Source organism: Thermobia domestica, chromosome 10 (assembly GCF_964235325.1).
Source record: "Thermobia domestica chromosome 10, izTheDome1.hap1.1, whole genome shotgun sequence".
Taxonomy (NCBI): Eukaryota; Metazoa; Arthropoda; class Insecta; order Zygentoma; family Lepismatidae; genus Thermobia; species Thermobia domestica.
Genome location: NC_137463.1, coordinates 161,232,452 through 161,239,092, shown reverse-complemented (window position 1 = coordinate 161,239,092; position 6,641 = coordinate 161,232,452).

Genomic DNA, 6,641 nt, shown 5'->3' with positions numbered 1-6,641 from the left:
TCTCGGCAAACTGCCATTTGAAACCATATAATATAATTGGGGAAAATATATCCTCCATTGATTTAAGTTACTTTTGTTATAAATTAGCACTGCATTATAACGTAGCTAACCAACCGTCTCTTTGTTCGCTTTCTTATGGCTTAAATTAACCCTTAACATGTTTATTTCATGAGATTTTATTTTAAATAATTTTCATTAAGTCCGAATTTTATCGTCGATGTTCCATATCTCGGGAATCAAAGAGATGCACAAGGAAATACAGTGTTCGGCAGAGGAGTTGAATGGTTTTGAAGTGAGAATATCTCAGTAAATTTTCACAGCTAAAGAAATGTGTTATGACATGATTGCAGGTTATTTTGTTCCATTTTATATATTATAACAATTCCTCAAATGATTCCCATTTCCTCATATATGTAGTCTTAGTCGAAGGAATTGTTCGTCAGCTTATTCAATAAAATAAAGACATGGAATGTGCAACATTGAGCGTTTGTTTTTGGAGGCATTCTTCAAGGGTGGTGATTCTGTATTAAAATTTCAGCATCTTTTTCAGCACTTACGATTGACTGTATTTGCTGCAAATATGACACTACTTAGTCATTTTTGCCAGTGTGCTATACCGTTTGAGATTTTGGATCGCTCTCTACGTCGTATATCACATTTTGATCTCAAATTTTATCCCTACAATATGATGATTGTGCAGAAGATACAGAATCATAATAGCAGGAGAACACTAGGAATGTCGAATGAAACGATTATTCTAATGGATGAGAAGACATTTCCATTTAAAGAATGTATTAACTAGCAACACTTACGATACTGGGGACTAGAAAACCCGCAGGAGCTTCATGAAAGGCTGCTTCCTAGTTAGCTAATAACAGAGGTGTGTAAAGCAGCTATATTTGGTATTATTGACCAGTATTTCTTCGAAAGTGAAGATGAATAATTTGATACCATGAAATATTGTAATGTAATTCTAAAAAAAATATTTATGTATATTAATTTTTTATTATTGAAAATAAAACAAAAACCTTAATTTCTACAAAACAAGCAAATTCACTTTCAAGGAAGTAAAATCAGAGAAATGAAAGTTACAGACTCGAAATATAGAAACAAACAGGAAATTCACACAAGTGAAAACCCAAGGCTGAAAAATATATAAACTGACCATAAAATAAACAAAAAGCTGACATTATTGTCTATATTCTCAGTATTGTCAAATTTGTAAACTACTAAATTACCAAGTCATCATAATGGTCAACATCGTATCTAAACCTTCATTAATATGTAAGTAGAAACCTTTGTTTTCAGTTACATGAAAACATCAAGACAACATCAAGACGTTCATGTGCATGGAGGTCTTCCTCTTAGACAGACTTTAATTATTCAACTCAAAATTCTGTTCTGTATCAATGATTTAGTTTAGATTCAATGTAGCTTTATGTCAGTAATATAAATAGATAGATGCATCTTAGCCTTTCAATTTACTACCGAGAATTCAAAAACCTATATTTCTATTCTTTAATTATTCTAAGAAATTGTATCTTCTGAAACATTTCTCTCTCAAGAATAACTATTCATATCTAAAGAAATCGTTTCTCTTGAATATTAACAGGATCATTTAAATAACTAAGAAACGTTAATTCTTTAAGTTACAAAACAACTCTATAATTTTATTTACGAAACACTATATCACATATCACAATAATGAAAAGTTTTCTCAACCAGAACTTCGTCAGTATATGATTAATAAATAAGAACTATGATCCCAAGAAGATGGAATCACGGCTTGCACATATCGAGCTTTAATAGCTTTGTTCGTGAACTCTCTCCCGAACACGTCTTTCCCGGTTTGACGATATACTTTGATCTACTTGATCACTTGTCTTATCCATCTGTGACAATGTGCTTTAGGTCTTCACAAACATCAACGTATACGTAATAATCCCGTATATTAGATGATCAGATCCTTACCATAACAGAGGAAATTGTAAAAGTTGATGAGGAAATATTTCAACGTCCTGTTCACGACTTTCTGGGAGAGGCTTCGAATTTGCGTAGAAGCAGATGGGGTCTAGCGGTCTTTTGTCGTCGAAAATTCTGTAGAGGAATTTCAAGCTTAAATACATAAAACGATAATCATGACTGTTGTACTATATGGTTGCGAAACATGGTCGTTTACACTGAAGGGAAAACGAAGGCTGAAAGTATTTGAGACTAAAATCCTTAGACGAACATTCCCGCCTGAGAAGGAACGGGAATGGGGAAAGGCGGAATCTTCATCAATAGAAACTATATAGTTTATCATTTACCAAACATTTTTAAGGTCATCAAATGTAGGAGGTTCAAGTGGGCAGGTCATGTAGACAGAATGGAAGAAGGTAGGAACACTCAAAGTTTTAGCTGGAAATCTAATCGGAAAATGTCCATTAGGAAGATCTAGGCACAGATCAGAGGACAATATTTAGATAGATCTAGCAGAAATAGGAATGCACAGTAGAAACTGGCTAAGGGCAGAAGTCAATGGAGAGCTTCTGTGAACGCGGCATTGAATCTTCGGGTTCCATAGGCCATAGGGATTTAGTAAGTTAGCTAGAATGTTGTAACAGAAATTAACGTTTAAAGTAGTAAGTAAATGTTATTTAAAAGACAAAAAGCATTTATAGTTGTTCACATTGTATATATATAAATGTTTTTTTCACATATTTGTCAGGTAGCCTTTTTTCTACTTCATGAAATATTCTAATCATAAATTTACGTCCTGTAGACTCGCGCATAAGACCGGTAGGCGATATCTTACGAACACATCAAACGAGTATTTGATTTGATGGCACAATGTGTAAAAGCTCTGATTACTGGCTTCAAAGAATACTGATTTATGAACATTTGAACGTTGTATAGTTATAAAACTTTCAATTGTTTATACATAGCCATGCAACGAATGTACTTTACTTTTAATTTACTCATACACTTACATTAAAGGGGGTCGAAAAATCGAAAGTGTGAGGATCATTTTGCGGTAGTGCGAAAAAGTTGTGTCTGTATGTAAGTATAACCCCTGCAAAATTTCAGAACCTTGGGATAATATCTTCTGTTCTGGCAGGGGCGCAAAATTTTGAAAATTCGTTGAAAAATTCAAAACATTTATCTTTTTTATTTTTTAATACTATACATTTATTATATCTTTCATGGTAGTAACGAAAATTTGCGTTTATTTACTATTGTGCAGTCACCCCTTGTCAGTCTGAAAGCTCAGATAACGTACCAATTAATTGTGTGATTTGGTATGTCAGAACTGACAAGTTGCGCCCAGGATTTTGTAGACATTTGTATTTTATTTGTAGACATAGACCTTTGTAGAGCATAAAGTACAGGATCTGACCTGGGTTGCATACAAATAAAATCAAGAATATACAAAAGAAACAGATTGTGATGTCAAAACGGTTGAAAAGGGTGAGAATGGAATAACTTTTAGGATTGGTTATTCCTAATAATTAATAACTAGTTCTACTCGCACTTACTTGCAAATCCCGGTGTTTCCTCCTCGACAACTCTTCCAGTGGATTGGTGTCCGTCCATCCTTTCCCTCTGGTCTACTCGGTGTCCAGGTAGACATGAGTTAAGGTTACTGCTTCCTCCCCCTTCTCCGAGCAGTAACCTTAAGTTAAACTTTATAATGTTAAAAATTATATGATGTTCCAACTATATCTCATTTTTACCTGTGAAGACGCTAACACCTGAGCGATTATTTAGTAAATTAAATGCCAACAAAACTTATACTGACCAGCGAAAACATTATGACCACTCGCTACTTTTTGAACGAAATCATTGGGCTAAGAAAAGAGCTACGAAGCATAACACAACCACGCGCCAAACGTGACAAGAATCTCACTCGATTAGTCAGTGTGCTGCTTGTGCCTTGAATGGGGAAGGACGACGATATATCATGGTGACTAAATGGCTGGGAGCTTCATTTCGGAAACAGCGCGACTTGTCGAGTTTTCGCGATCTGCCGTGCTTATGTATTTCAAAGGTGGGAAAAGGACAGTGAAACCAGCATCGAACCAAACAACAAAAAGTGGGGCGACCACACCTCATTAAAAATGTCGAATGTCGTAGACTCTCGAGGTTGGTACAGCAGAATAGACGAAAACTATAGCACAATATAATAATAATAATAATAATAATAATAATAATAATAATAATAATAATAATAATAATAATAATAATAATAATAATAATAATAATGTGCAATTTTTGCATATGAGCAAGTAGTGACTCACTAGATAGAACATAGAAAGTCAAAACTGTTCTCTGTAAATTTTACGTGACTCATGAATGTGGAGAGGGGGTCCGTTTAACATTTTTGCGGGCAGGCCCATTCGTCCTTACTTACGCTACTGAGAGAATGTAATATAAACTCCTGGCGCAACAGTCCCTTGTGATGTAAGTCTGCAGCGGGCTTATGTTAGTGGTCAGCACAACTACACCCAACGTTGCCGGCTGTCTAGATTGAAGTCCGCTATCTTTTAGTTCCCCAACTTTTCTTTCGATGTTTGGTCAACACAGCAATGTTTGAGTGCCACACCAGGAATAAACCCTGAACAACGCACACCGTATCACTTTCGCTAATCATTTGGTAAAACTCAGGTTAGGGTGTTACTGAATCATTTTTGGAATATGCCATTTCTCATAAGGTAAAGTTCAAAAGTATTGTGACATAATTAAAAAGCTCATTATCAACCACGTATTCTTGCCTCTAAATCTCTAAAAGTTTTCGAGATACGTGTCAAAAATGGTTGAAACACTTGAAGTTAGTTTAGTAACTTGAAGAAGATGGTGTACTTATACATACATGATTAAAATTGCTCCAATTTTCATTTTTATTCTTATTTCTCGTAAAGAAATACAAAATCATAATTTCAACCATGTTGGTACATTTTTCATAATTTGAAGCGCGAACAGCCGGTTTCTTTCGTTTACAACACTTATTACATATTATAACATGTATGTACTTTCGTGTAGCACTATATTATATTTGTGTGTGTGTGTGTGTGTTCAAGTGACAGTCTGTTTCTTGTGTTTTTTTTTTTACTTTCTAACATTTTTTTTCTTTTGCTATTGTTAGCTTTATCCTTCGATTTTTCAATTTTGTGTCATGTTTAGGTGGTAGATAAGGCTACATATAGCCTTAACCTCGACATGTAAAATAAGTCAAAATAATAAATAAATAAATAAATAAATCTTCCAGCAACGACTGCTTAGTTTCGACTGAACCAGTAATTACTTCGATAGGAACATTTGTCAATACCGTCAGTACAGTCGAAAGGCAAGATTTCCCCATTTATTCTGATATCCTTTTTTCAGAACCCCTGGCGCCACTTCAACAAATAAGGAGGCCTATGTAACTTTCCCATTTAAAAAATGGTTTAGCTTCGAATAACATCATAAAACAATAAAAAAATTAAATACATTTTATTGTCAAATCAGCATCTTTTCAAAACTCAGTATCGAGAAAGGCTGACACGTTTCTGCCTTGGTTCGGAACTAGAAGGACCATGAAACAATAGTTAGTTACTGATAAAATTGCCACTTCTAATTGCACTTCTATAACAGGTTTTTTATACGTAGATATTTCCACCAGCCCTCGGAATAAAATCTTCTGAAACACTAATCTCAATGAATGCTTTAGTTTGTATTTGAACCTGGAGCACTATCACAAAATAATTAAACTTAAATCGATTGAAAAATGGAAGTGAAAGCTGTTTGTAAAAATCATTTTTTAAAAAATGCTTTAGGTATTCCCTGTTCTTTGTAGGATTTGAAACATTTAATCATTTGGATCATTTGAAATAATAAAAGATGGTATACATTTCGAAGGCAAATAATTTATTCTGAGTTAATAAATTTTTAAGCAAATTCAGAAACTGTGTTTGTATTTTTCGAGACACGAGACGAGACATTTCACGAAACGTTTCGTATTGTATCGTGTCTCGCTTCAAAGAGTCCTGTCTCGTCTCGTTGCAACGCTAAGAGAATCTTACGCATTCTCTTTCCAAGAAAATGAGCTAGAAACTTGAAAAGCACATTCAGTCAATTGTTATCATAAAATATACTATGGGCATAGCCACTGATGTGTAGAAGGTGACACAGGCGGAATTTGTTCTTACGGAGCCGTGGGGCTCTATTTTTTAGATTGGAAACATTGGTTCAAAAATATTTACATTCAGCATACATACATACACACACACACGCACATACATGTGTGTTGCATATACTTTAATTAATGTATGGACCTACGGACAAGGTCCGGTTCGCCCGCCCAAAAAAACGCCTCTGGGAGGTGGGTTGGAAGCGCACACCTAAAACATAGAATTGTGCTAATCGTAATCTTCTGAGATGACTACCCCCCGAGGAATAAGTAAATAAATAAAAATAGTTTCGTAATGTTTATCTTCCGTATACGAGTAATTGAAAAATTTTAGTGTCTCAACAATAAGAGCCATATACAGGTGATCCGGCGTTCCAGGCGGAACTTCCCTAGTTGCGGCCCAAAATTTCACACTATACCCTCTTTCGGCTCTCTCCCCCAGGGTAGTTTTAAGAATCTGTATCTATTATCTACTCCCTTGGAGTAACTGTTG